Source organism: Plutella xylostella, chromosome 6 (assembly GCF_932276165.1).
Source record: "Plutella xylostella chromosome 6, ilPluXylo3.1, whole genome shotgun sequence".
NCBI lineage: Eukaryota > Metazoa > Arthropoda > Insecta > Lepidoptera > Plutellidae > Plutella > Plutella xylostella.
In genome coordinates this window covers 7671367-7684235 of record NC_063986.1, presented here as the reverse complement: position 1 = coordinate 7684235, position 12869 = coordinate 7671367, and the positions used below count along the sequence as shown (strand labels likewise).

Below are 12869 nucleotides of genomic sequence, written 5' to 3'. Positions count from 1 at the left end.
AAGCACGTCTAGATATGTGGACCCACCAACCCGCAGTGGACCAGCGTGGTGCAAGTACTTTCACCCCCACAGAGAATAGAAGGTGATTTGTAAGTTTGACAAGCTACAAAAGTGCATTAAGTAATTATGAAGCTGTCCGAGACAGATTTTTGAATTTTATAATGTTCCTTCGTAAATGTATTTAACCAACAATGCACGATTTTTGACTGGTGAATAAAAATACTGAGTGAATAAGGTTGGTGTCTAACTTATAAGAAAAACTAAATGACTAATTACGAATTTGTTTACAGGTAAGCCACCTGCCTAATGGCTTTCAGTATTATGTAATTCTGATATTCCCGCTACGATGGAGGTATGTAGTTATGTACCTACCTATAAAGTCATATTCTTATTGTATAAGAAGGAAACTACGTAATGTACCTATAGTTAGTCAGTTACAGGTTTGTGGTCAAATTGTTATAGGAAGGAGAAATACCTAGGTACAGAAATTTGGTAGGTTAATCAATAATTTGGCAAATAACTCGGGTTTCGGTAAAGCTCTGGTGAGCTTTTCATACGTCTATTGAAGGACTGATGACCCAAGATATTACCTAAACAGGTTATCGAGGTCAGACCACAAAAAGCACAGTTTAAGTCGCTCTCTAGCTTGCTGGATCCCTAGACGGAGAAGAATAGGACAAATTATCATCATCATCAACCTATATTTGTCCACTACCGAACATTCATGGCAGATTGTCTTTGCTCTACTGGGCATGGGCGTACCCAGGTAGGGGCAGGGGGGGGCAGCTGCCCCCCCCTAGAAGATGAAATAATCGTATTTTTTTCTGCCAAGTGGGAATTAATAACGTGTTACTCTGTGCAAAATGAAGTGTTGGAAACAAAATAACTTTTATTTTCAGTCAGATATTTTGATTTTATATTCTTTTATCTATAATTAAATATTGTACAACATTCGTTATATAGGTAAGTATACTGTTAGGTACGTAACTTAATTATCATTGCAAGAATTTTATGACCAGAGAACTGCCCCCCTACTCTTGAAAGGCAATTTTTGGCCTTTTTGTGACTTCTAAATTGTAAGCATTATATTATTGTTTCTAGGTTCTCAAAATAGGCATTTCCTACCTGATCATACCTATTAGTATTTTAATTTTTTAGAAAAATGCCTCTGAAGAGAAGTTATGATTTTTTAAATGTTGGGAATGCAAGACAGACGCAATACGTTGCCTTTCAAGTGTAGGGGTACTGAAGCTTTGGCATAATTTATGGGTGAAGAAGGCTTTATCAGATGATCAATAAGCAACATAGAAGTAGTTAATCTGTTAATCGACGCCAATTTTTTTACCGTGCTGTCAGAAAGGCAATTACTACTTAAGCACTATCCCATGCACCACGGCAACCGTAGAACGGTCTTTCAGTACGCTGCGAAGAGTTAAAACGTGGCTTAGAAGCACCATGGGTGAAGAAAGGCTTATTACAGGTTTATGTCTGATGAGTGTACATCGCAATTATTTAAAAGAAAACAGTGAGTTTATTGAAAAGACTTTCATAGACAAAGGGCGTTGGGCATTTTGTATGGCTATTTGCCCCGCTTTTTGAAAAATCGAGAACATAAACCAAAATACTTTTAAATTCTATAATATAAGAATATTAAATCTGGCTTACCAGCCAGTAGTTATTTTAATTCAAAACAATGGGAAAACATACATAATATTTTAAGGTGACTTTTTCGTAGTAGGTAAGTATATTACGTAAATCATTTTTCTAAATATTTTTATTTTCCCATTGTTTTGAATTTCAAAGTAGGTATTTTGGTTTGTGTTCGCGACTTTTCAGTAAAGCGGGCCAAAAACGCCCGATGTCCTTTTCGGAAAATCCGAGAAGATTACTGCTAAATTAATGTTTTGTTTTGTGTCTTACTCAATTTTCATGATTCTTAGAGATTTTTTTCCGTACCTTAAAAGTAAGTACAATAAAGAAGTGAAGCTGATATTTCGCATAGACAGGGTATTGCAAAAAGGGTATACTAAGCCGAAACCTACATGTGCAGCATGGTATATCTAAGCCCGAAACTGAAATCAGAATTTGAAAATTCGCGAAAAAAAATAATTCATTTTTCATAGAAACTTTGTTGGTCACGTGATTTTTACTATGGAAAAAAGGGCCTAGATATACCATGCTGCACATGTAGGTTTCAGCTTAGTATACTAATTTTGCAACACCCTGGATAATGTACAAATGTACGGCATTACAAAGTAACAAAGTGAAGTATAAAAAAAATATTTTGGGCTACCTCCTGTAAAGTGGGGATGAATTATTTTTTCAGTGTTTCGACGACGGTGTGGGGTATCGTTGAATAGGTATTTTAAAAATATAGGTATGCTCAAACCACTTTTTTATTCAGTTATTGGTTTAGGAAATATTAATCTTCTAAGTGGTATTTTTGTCTCCGCCCCTGCTGGCTAAATGGGTGGTCCAAAAAATATGAAAACATTCACGGATGTAGTACATATGACGAAATTAATAGGAAAACTATCTCAGGTAAGTAGACTTGTACGGAACCCTGAGTTCGCGAGTCCAACTCTCACTTGGCCGGTTTTTGTTTCAATATACCCGACCCGAACGATTATCATCTCGAAACAGGTATGAGCTGCCCCCCCCTAGCTGAAATCCTGGGTACGCCCTTGCTACTGGGTAGTCTTACTCTAAATAGACGAACGAATAAGAATTCACACGCAATCGGAATACTTTATAGGTAAGTACAACGAGAGAGTTATGGTTAACGTTGCATATTTTGTTGTTCCGAAGTTTTGATGTCACTAAAAATAAAAATAAATATCCAATTCTTGTTCATGCGTTCGTTGATTTAGAGAGTGACCCCCTTGGACTCAAGGAGAGCAAAATTCTTCTAAAGCCGCGTACAGACCGGCCCAACGAACGCCAACGTTTTTCGTTGACCTTCGTTGCTGTAATCTGCCCTGTATTATGTATGATAAATGTCCATCGTTGGGATAACCGTTGGCGTTCGTTGGGCGTTCGTTGGCCCGGTGTGTACGCAGCTTAATACCTACCGGCCACCTGTCTAAAGTCGTTGGGGTGGGTGGTTATTGGCTGATATACTTAGGTAGCTACCTAATTCTGAATCAAACAGAAAAACCTTCCCTGACTTGGATTTATCTTCCAGGGCTCGTTATTTGTAACTACAGCTATTGAAATGCCTATACCTATTTAATTTTTAATCACAATAATACCTAATACCATCGAATTGAAATTTCTTATACTATTTTAAACTGTGAGTGTCCATGTCCAATGGAAGAAGGTAGTACTTACCTACCTACGTAGGTATGACAATATCGTTTTTACAATTTACACCAAGTAGGTGTTCAAAAATTCAATATTCTTGTCACGTAGTTATTGTCCAGGGTAAAACATATTTTTATAATTCCTAAAGTTTTCAACTAAAACTAAAGACAACTTTCTGCTAACACCCCACTTTCGCAACTTGTCTCCACCAATCAGAGGCCGTCATTTCACGCAGTCGACTCCGCCCCCTGCCGCTGCAATACGCATGCTTGAATTGCAACGCACAACTCGTGCACGCTCCGTCTCTTTCACTCCTATAGAAACAAACAAAGAGTGAGCGAAACAGAACATAAATTTGCGATTATGATTAGATGCAGATTTTTTTGTTTATTCGCAAATGAAGTATTGCATTACGAGGTATTAAGTAATTATGTATTATTATGTGTAATCACGAATTGCTTTATTATGGTGTTATTTTATAAGGAAGAAAGGAAAAACGTGTCAAGCGTCAAGCGTGACATCAAAATTAGGTGAGCCATTATAGATGAATGCAGGAGCGAGACGCCGCCAGAATAGACAAATAGGATCGCTTCATGACGGGAATTTGAATCATAATGATACAAGTTATACCTACCTAGCTATGCCTACGCACCTGCCGAAATAAAGAAATAGGTACCTACCCTCTATTTGTAGCAAAATTTTATTTACAGTTGATTTTATATAGCTAGGTAAGTATTTCTTATCATTCCTTTTGTAAGTATGTAAGAGAAAATAAATGATTATATTGCCTGTTTTTAATTCCGCGGGGAAAGATTTGTACATTATCACACTTAGGTACTATACTCCAGAAAAATATTTTTCATAGCATTGAAATTAATGTTTACAGGTTTTGTAATAAGGCTTTTCTATTTATTCAGTGGGAATGTTGTTTAAGACACAGTAGGGGAAAGTGGGTTATCATTGAATTCTGTCATATCGGATGTCTTAAAAGAAACTATAAAAATAGCACGCGGAAAAATATGACATTGCAAAACTACTACGAAGATTGCTACGAAAGTGCTATTTAAATAACAGGGATTGCTACGAAAATATGGTAAATGGAATAACAATAGTTTGGTTCTCCAATCGACTTTCGATTATACAAAACTTTTCTAACTTGATGTAAATCATTTCATTTTCCATTATCTTATTGGAAAAAATACTTATAAGACGAGATATTCTTCAAAATTACTTCGTTATCTGATAAGTTAGATAATTAGAACAAAAGACATCAACGAAAATGAAAGTTTTTCTCATATTTTTTTATTATGTTCATTATATTTTTAGTGTTTGGTAGATAGTTTGTTTTTCGAAAATAAGATATTTTTTTTTCGAAATGGAAGGTACCTACACTCTAAATAAATATCTTATACCTATCTGATACCAAAATCCTTTAGCGATTAACATAAATTACCATTTATGCCTGTATTTTAATTTATGCCCAGAGTCAACCGAAAATTTAATAAAAAATCATTCTATCAGATTACCCCTTCCTCCATCACACATTTTATTCTCCCATACCTCCTCATACGTAGGCACATTCCTACCAACGAAATCTCCAAAAAAATAACCTGTTCAATAACAGAAACATAATTAAATTCCAATAAACGATTTTTAAATAAACATAGATTATATCGGTTACTCACCTCTCTATCCTACACTAAGTAATAGATAAGGACGGAAAGAAGCACCCTCCATGTCGTAAATTATCGTGGAGTCAGTTTAACCGACTTGGCCGGAGAGATATTTATGAGTTAGTAACATGTGTCTGTGTGTCGCGTGACTCGGCCGTGTTTATTAAGTTGTAATAAATTTTATGGTCCCAAGGGACGGTGGAAGGTGTCTTTTGGATACATAAGTTGGATTTTATTGTTGCTTTTGTGAAAACTCGAGGTTAGGAAAAGTTATGAGGGGACAATTTGTTGTGTTATTAAGGGGATTGGCTTGAACCTGTTTTTTGTTTCTTTATTACCAGAGGAAGCACCTACCTAGGTACTATCGTGCTTGTCTATGTACTTACTTTCATTATTAAGATTTATTACTTATGGATCTTTTCATTCATGTCGCGTTGCTATCTAGCTTCAACCTACTTATTTTCTAGCCGATGAGTCGTCCAGAGATCCTGGGGGGCTAGTCTTGCTTGACGAAATGGCAAGTTTGTCAAGCAAAGCTGTCATGTCATGCAATCGTTACTTTTAAAGTAAAACTATATAAAGATAGCTAGAATTACCCCGTTGAGCAGTAAGCTCTAATCAGTACAGCGAAGAAGACATCCCAGTTGTCTTTTACAAATCTCTCCATGTAAAGAGGCTATCATAAATATACATATAAGTCCTACTAGTCAATGCGAATCTCCTGTAATGTAGCTGCTATTGTTGAGGAGTTCTCCTTGACTTCGTTCCCGTTGATTTTCGTTCCGTTTCCATCATCAGATCAGCTCCAGGACATCATCATATTATTTGTTATAAGAACTAGGTATATTTAATTCATACCCTATTTTTACCTGTTTTCCCATCCTTGCATGTAAAAAATATTTTACAGACCATCCCTGCATTTCGCATGCCATTCGCATCAACATCGATCCATAAATGGCGAAGATATCGGTGAATATACATAGGAAACATCTACTGAAAAAAAATACAGTATACAGACGAAATGAGAGCCTTCTTCTTTTTCCGTAGTCTGTTAATAATTAGTGGATAGTTTAGCTAAAAATAATGTAAGTAGTTAAGTACCTAAATGCTAGTTCGATGCCATTTTGTATAATACTGTGAATCTATGTTGACCCACTGATTTGACTAAGACTCTACAAACTCTACTAAATTATTATTTTCTTTTCGAAATCCAGCAGATTAATTATTATTATATAATTTATCAGATCTTAATACTAACAAATTGAATTCCCAACACCTGCGTAAAGAGTGGAGTGTTTTGCTAGTGATGTGCCATATAAATAACTAGTGATGCACTTTATAAATAATTAGCAGTTGTTAATTAGTGCAGATAGCAGCGAGAGACGAATGTGGATCATTTGTAATCAGTCTTTTAAATGATCTTACGTGTGAATTTATACACTTTGCTATGTGTTCAAACAGTCTATCAATGTGAGCAAGACGCAAATTGGAATAGTTTTCAATAGTTCATCGGGAAATAAACGGTTACAGCTATCTATAGATATCATTGTTTTTGCTTCTAATTATGTCATTTGAAATTATAGCTAATTCTACATCAGCTACTAATATTCATAAAATAATTTATTCTGTGTAACGTAAAATTACATGCTTTTTCATTAACAACTTTAACGTGTGATTAACTTTAAGTACGTTCTTTTCTTAGTTATGGAACCGACAGCTGTATGCAACCCACAAGAGCGGTGGGTACGTCAATCATAGGCTATTTATTTTCAAATCTCTATTAAAAGCAGTACAAGTTTCAGTCTAACTTTCAGTTTAGCAATACATTTACCGACCACTCCTTTAACTAACCTCTACCACTTCAGACTTTCAGGGATCTCCACATATCCACGCTCAAAGCAAGCTCAATGTCGTTTCATGCCCTCTCTAACATATACTTCATACAGAAGTATCGAAAAATAGAGGCTACCTGATACCTACCCCAAGAAACTGTGTTGGTGAAGAGAGAACCGGTTCTACCTTTTTTGGCATAAGATTTTTTTGCCTAATCTCGTATTGCATAGTAACGTTTGGTCAAAGTCTCGTTACGCCGAAAATCGTATGGCATAAATCTCGTTTAGTAAAAAGTTATTTCGCATAACATTGTTTAGCCTAATAATGGTGTGGCCAAATCTTGAATAGCCTAATAATGCTATGGCATAGGTTTATACCAAGTAATAATATTTGTTTGGCTTTAACTTTGACGGAGCGTCTCCCTACATAGCGCAAACTGGTGCCTTGTATTGTTTCCGCTGTTTGGAAAACGCTCCGCTCCGCTACGCTCCGCTCCGCTTTGGTTTTGATGAACATGTGCACCTAACACGCTCCTCCTCGCTTTGCTCGTCGTCGCACCTATTTTTAGGTTTCGATCTCATGGGGTTTGTAATAATTATATTGGTCGTTAACTTTCGTATTTTTGATCATACAATATCGTGATTTTCGGGATGTAGGAGAAAAATACCACAATTTGTACATTTACTACATACTGAATATATTATTTATTAAGATAACATTAGGAGAAACAAGATTATACATAGGTATAGACGAACATAAATTTGAGCAAACGAAACTTAGGTGTTTAAAGATTGTGCCTAAAGAGTTTTAGACGAAACGAGCCTTATGCCACATAAGTCTTGGCAAAGTGATGGTTCGGCCAAAAAAGTTTAGACCATACGAGTTATGCGAAATGAGTTTTGGTCAATAAAGATTATGCCAGATGAGCGGAACCCTAGAAGTCATTAGTAGAGCATAGGTCAATAGCTGAAAAATAGAAGTTTTTTTCAAATGTAATATTAGTTAATTTCAGTTGACATTATATTATGGTCATACTAGATAACATACGAGATAACTACGAACGTGCATTCAGGGTTTTTTATGACCTTTCTCATTTCAGTAGAGTTGTAGAACTTTTGCGAGATCATCTCAATGGAGAAACCATGTATGACTTTTGGAAAATATCATTAAGACAATAATGTTTACTATTTCATAAAATATCCATCAACTTGGCAAGATGGTTCAAGCTGATTGATGGCACTAAAGAAGTATCCTCAAGTATTGTATTTAATTTTACCTTATATGCATCCAGCGCACACTGCTGGGCAATCAGCATCTTTCACGTAACTGAAGGGCTAATCCTGTCGGGTGTCAAATACTAGTCTAGCTCTTACGAAATTTGTCACCAAAGGGCTAAGAAGGAGAGCTACTACATACAATATATTTCCTTATAATAGACACATAATTGCCTTGAGCTGACCCAGCAGTAGGTAGGTAATTGTAATATAAAGACTAAAATATAAACATTGCAAAATGTAAACACACTTTTCTATGTGTATAATCCGAACATCTGTCGGGCTGTCTGTCCGTCAGCTGACATAGGACCTGTGTCCGGTACCTTAGACTAAGACTGAGCACCTTTTACTTATGCATAGCGATTAATATCATTACGATTATGACGACCGTGACGATGGTCGTGGAATAGTTTATGAGTCCTGGAGCTTTCTGATATGTAGAGACTGTTGAAAGCTTTTAAATAAAATAAATTCCAGTAAAAACACTGATCACTTTCCATAAAATGGACCTACAATGTCTTAACATAATATCTAACGAGAGAGCTACTTACTTAAAATCAAATAAGTACAAAAACAAAATCCGAACATTCGTAGCAATACAAAGTCATCTACCACCTCGTGCCGAAACTTAAATATTCAAAAGCAAAATCAGCCATGAAAATGTTTACAGAAAACAATTGGCAATCGCTTACCATCGATCATCTATCGGGCCATCGGCGCTACGGCCTTAATAGCGCTAATGAGTAGCGGAGCGGGGAGCGTGGAGCGGAGCGGCGAGCGGCACGTGGACCAGGTGGGGCCCCCGCCCCGCGCGCCCCGCCCCCCGCGCGCCGCCGCTCACCTCGGCTCGGCCGCGCCACACTCCACGCCCGAACGCCGGGAAAACACGAACCGTTTTCCGACGCGGCACCGTGCCCGAAGTTTCGCGTTCGAATTTTGAAAAGTTCACGCGCTCTCGTGTTCTCCGTTGTTTTAAAAGCGAACTGGCTGAAAATATAATTCGTTTTATCGAGTTTTCTTTTTAATATATTTTTCTTTTATTCTTATTCGTATTGTGAAAGTGTCTGCAAAATATAACTTTGTGGGATGTTTGTGTTTTTTCTCAGTATTTATTGGTTGTGAATTTTGCTAGCGAGCTCCGCCACTCTTTTCACGATTTCATTAGAGTGAGTATCTTGGTTATCAGTTGGTTCATATTAAATTTAAGAGGCCATTCATTAATACCCTGGCTGCTGTATGAAGTGGGGTTGTCGTAAAATCAAACCGTGTCGCAGTAAATCTCTTGAGCGGTGTAGACTCTGACTGTCCACTTGACATGGATATTAAAAGTTATTATTATGTTGAAAGTTTGCTCTATTAACTATTAAATAGCTATTAACCGTAGTTAAATAGGTATTCATGTTTAAACGCATCAATGATAATAGTATACCTAATAAACGTTAGTTACCTACATTCAGAAATAAGAAGGTACACATCATTGGTAAATAAAAAATAAATAAAAATAATATGATCAAAACTAGTACAGAATTCTTACATGAAAATAATTATAAATGATAATGTACTCACCATCCTAATGTAAAAAGTCACTGAAATAATTCGAAATAGCATCATACTTGATATTAATGTCACACACAAAAGTATAAGTACAAAACAAATGCGATAGAACGAAGAAAAAATTTAAATGAAATCGTCACGCGAACCATATTCCAAACTTCTTCAAAGAACTTGCGTCGTTCAGAAACGAGAAAAAAGTTGAGAAAAACAACAAAAAGCTATAAAATCTCCCGGACCATTTACCGTCTACCGGACGAGACACAAAAATCCTGAACTGAAATAAACTGAAGTGAACACATGTCCCGAGATATCAACTGGTCTGTCGTGAGAGTGCACTACTGAAGTACACTCGGCAGTTTCAGTGCCAGTAGTTACTGAAAAGCTAATTCAGATCATTCTATGTTCTCAAATTTTGGAAAGAAAATGTTTGTAAATTGTGATGTGTTGAATGTGTGAGGTAGTAAATTATTTATTTATATTATACTAGCTGTTCCCGCGCGCTTCGCTTCGCCTTAAAAAGTTTTCCCGTGGGAATTCCGGGATAAAAAGTAGCCTATGTTCTTTCCCAGGGTCTAGACCGTTTGTATACCAAATTTCATTCAAATCCGTTCAGTAGTTTTGGCGTGAAAGAGTAACAGACAGACAGACAGACATACACAGTTACTTTCGCATTTATAATATTAGTTAGGATACAAAACTTGTATAAAACTATGCGAATGTCATCTTAGCTAATTATGTTCATAAATAAGTAGATAAACACCGAAAAATACACCTGTCACGAAATTTCTCATACTCTTGCTACTCAAGTAGAGTTTGGAGACTCAGGATCGGCCTATGTCCAACAGAGGAGGATGTATTTGTATACATAATATATTTGCTGATGAAAATTGTAATGATTTCAGTAACTACGTAATTACGTATTCTATTTATATTTTTATTAACTTACTTTTCATCTGTATAAAACATATAGTTTCGTTTAACTGGTGAAAAATGGTTTCAGTAAAGTACTTCAGTGGAAAAAGGTGATACCTTTAGTGAATTTTCAAATGTTTTAAATAATATCAACAATTTATCCCACCATAAGACAAAATATGAATTTATCTACCTATATCCCCTAAGTTGTTCTAAGTGAGGTAGGTACAGGTGTAAGTGGGTTAATATTATTATATTGATTGCTATTCAATATGCGATTTGTGAAAGCATTGCCTTTTATCATACGTAGATATAGGTAATATGGCCAAGTAATAAGAATAATAAATTATAGTAATATTTCCTAAAGAAATAAAACACGAACTAACATATATAGCATATAAAACACTGTGGAATCCTTTTATCACAAAATAATTTAGTGCAATCAATAAAAATATTTTCTAAGCGTTAATTATGAAGTGATTGCTTTATGGGCACCTAAGTACATAATCTAGTCCACAGATTTTTTTTTAACTTAATATACCTACGGAAGTGAAAACCGCTGATAATTATATACCTAATTGTTACTTTTGGATAGACTTAGCTTAGCGATGAGGCCGCCCACAAAGAAATTATTTCTAGTAAGTACTTTTAAAAGTATTTTAATAAAGATATTATTATATTCTATTCTATATTAGATAAGACTTTATTATATAAACCACATAAATTGCACTTACAAGCAAAATATACCTACTTACAGACCAGAATCAATGTACTTACTTACCTATAATTGGTGGCCTTATCGCTAAGAGTCATCTCTTACAGGCAACCAAAACGGAACTACCTATATAAAAATATTACTTTAATATATACTTGTTACATAACAATAATAACCAAATTTAAGCAAAGGCTTTTTTAGACTAGATTTGTCTGCTTCTGAGCCTATGGACACACAAATAATGTCAAACTTATGAAACCAAATCTGTGTACACTCTAAATAATAATCTCTTGACCCAGAAATCGAACCTGGCACCTCAAGAAGCTTAGAAGCTAAACATACCACGTCCGTAAGTTAAAACTTAGGTTTTATATTTTTTTATTTAATTAATTAGCCATTGTACAATTTACGAATGCCACCAAAGCGGCGTAACAAAGTTTTCTAGAAAAACCCTGCGATTCATGAATAAATCTTATCACACAAATTTGCCAAAATCTCTACATTACAACTTAAAAGCAATGACAGAGCCATTCTTCACGCAAATGCGATAAATAAAGCCGAGTACACAATGACTGCTAATTTGCTCATGAAGACTTATGCAGTGGTACAAACTCATAAATCGGTAAAAGTCAAATTCGGCCTACCGCGCGGGATGCCCATAAACTTGAGCGGACACATTTATTGCCCTACCACGTGGCGATGTGAGATTTTTTCCGCACTTGACTTCTGACATGTGTACAGCGCTTAAGAATGGCCTAATATTTAAATTTATAGGCTTGCCATAGACCTCCGTAGAAGTTTTACTAGTTTTGCCTAAATTAAGAAGTATTTAGGTATTCGTAATGTTAATGTTATGTTCACTTAATTATTTATAGTCATTGAAAAGTGTTTAGTGCTATTAATGTCAAATGAATAATAAATAGATCAATATTTTGAATAAATTAAAGGTAAATATATACTTACAACCAAATCAATTACAGAACGATCAAAGCTAAACAAGAATTTCAATCAAACAAGCGCCTGGCTCATAAATTCAAAACCGGATTTGTTGAGATCATAAAATTATCTACTAACCCACTCATTTGCCTATAATAATCCAATTATATTTACCAAATGCTCACGGCTTACAGTTAAAGCCACATAAGCCTACTGAGACTCTGACATCACCTACGTAGAATTGTATTTTGAATTATAATATTACCTACCTATATCTGTTTGTGTTCAGTTCATTGTGACTATTTATGACTCATGCAGTAGGTATTTTTATGATTAAATGTTTACGAAGTAAATATATAGGGCGTGTGAGGTGTTTGTCCATATTTTTCAATATAACTATATTATATTATAGGTATAGGTATATGCTGTAGTGTTGCATGTAAACATTCCTAGAAAGGTGTTAAAACATGACTTTACAACAACAGATAAATCAACTGATTAATATCTGCAATTACATCACTCGTTGCTTTTCAATTACCCATAATTATAATAATTAGTGCAATTATTTGCGTATTGAAACATTCAATTTACTCGTCAGCTGTTAAATACTTGTTGTAATGATCTAAGCACTTGAGAACCCGCATCTTATCCACAAACATTCATCATTTG

At 35.3% G+C, this 12869-nt stretch overlaps 1 protein-coding gene across 1 annotated transcript in view; it reads left to right on the top strand.

Moving 5' to 3' along the window:
* Nucleotides 1-8930: 8930 nt before the first annotated feature.
* Nucleotides 8931-12869, top strand: part of LOC105386778 (homeotic protein Sex combs reduced) — a 28566-nt gene continuing 24627 nt past the window's right edge. The window contains exon 1 of the mRNA XM_011557405.3: nucleotides 8931-9249. The gene's annotated coding sequence lies outside the window, so the exon portion shown is untranslated. The remainder of the gene's footprint in view (nucleotides 9250-12869) is intronic.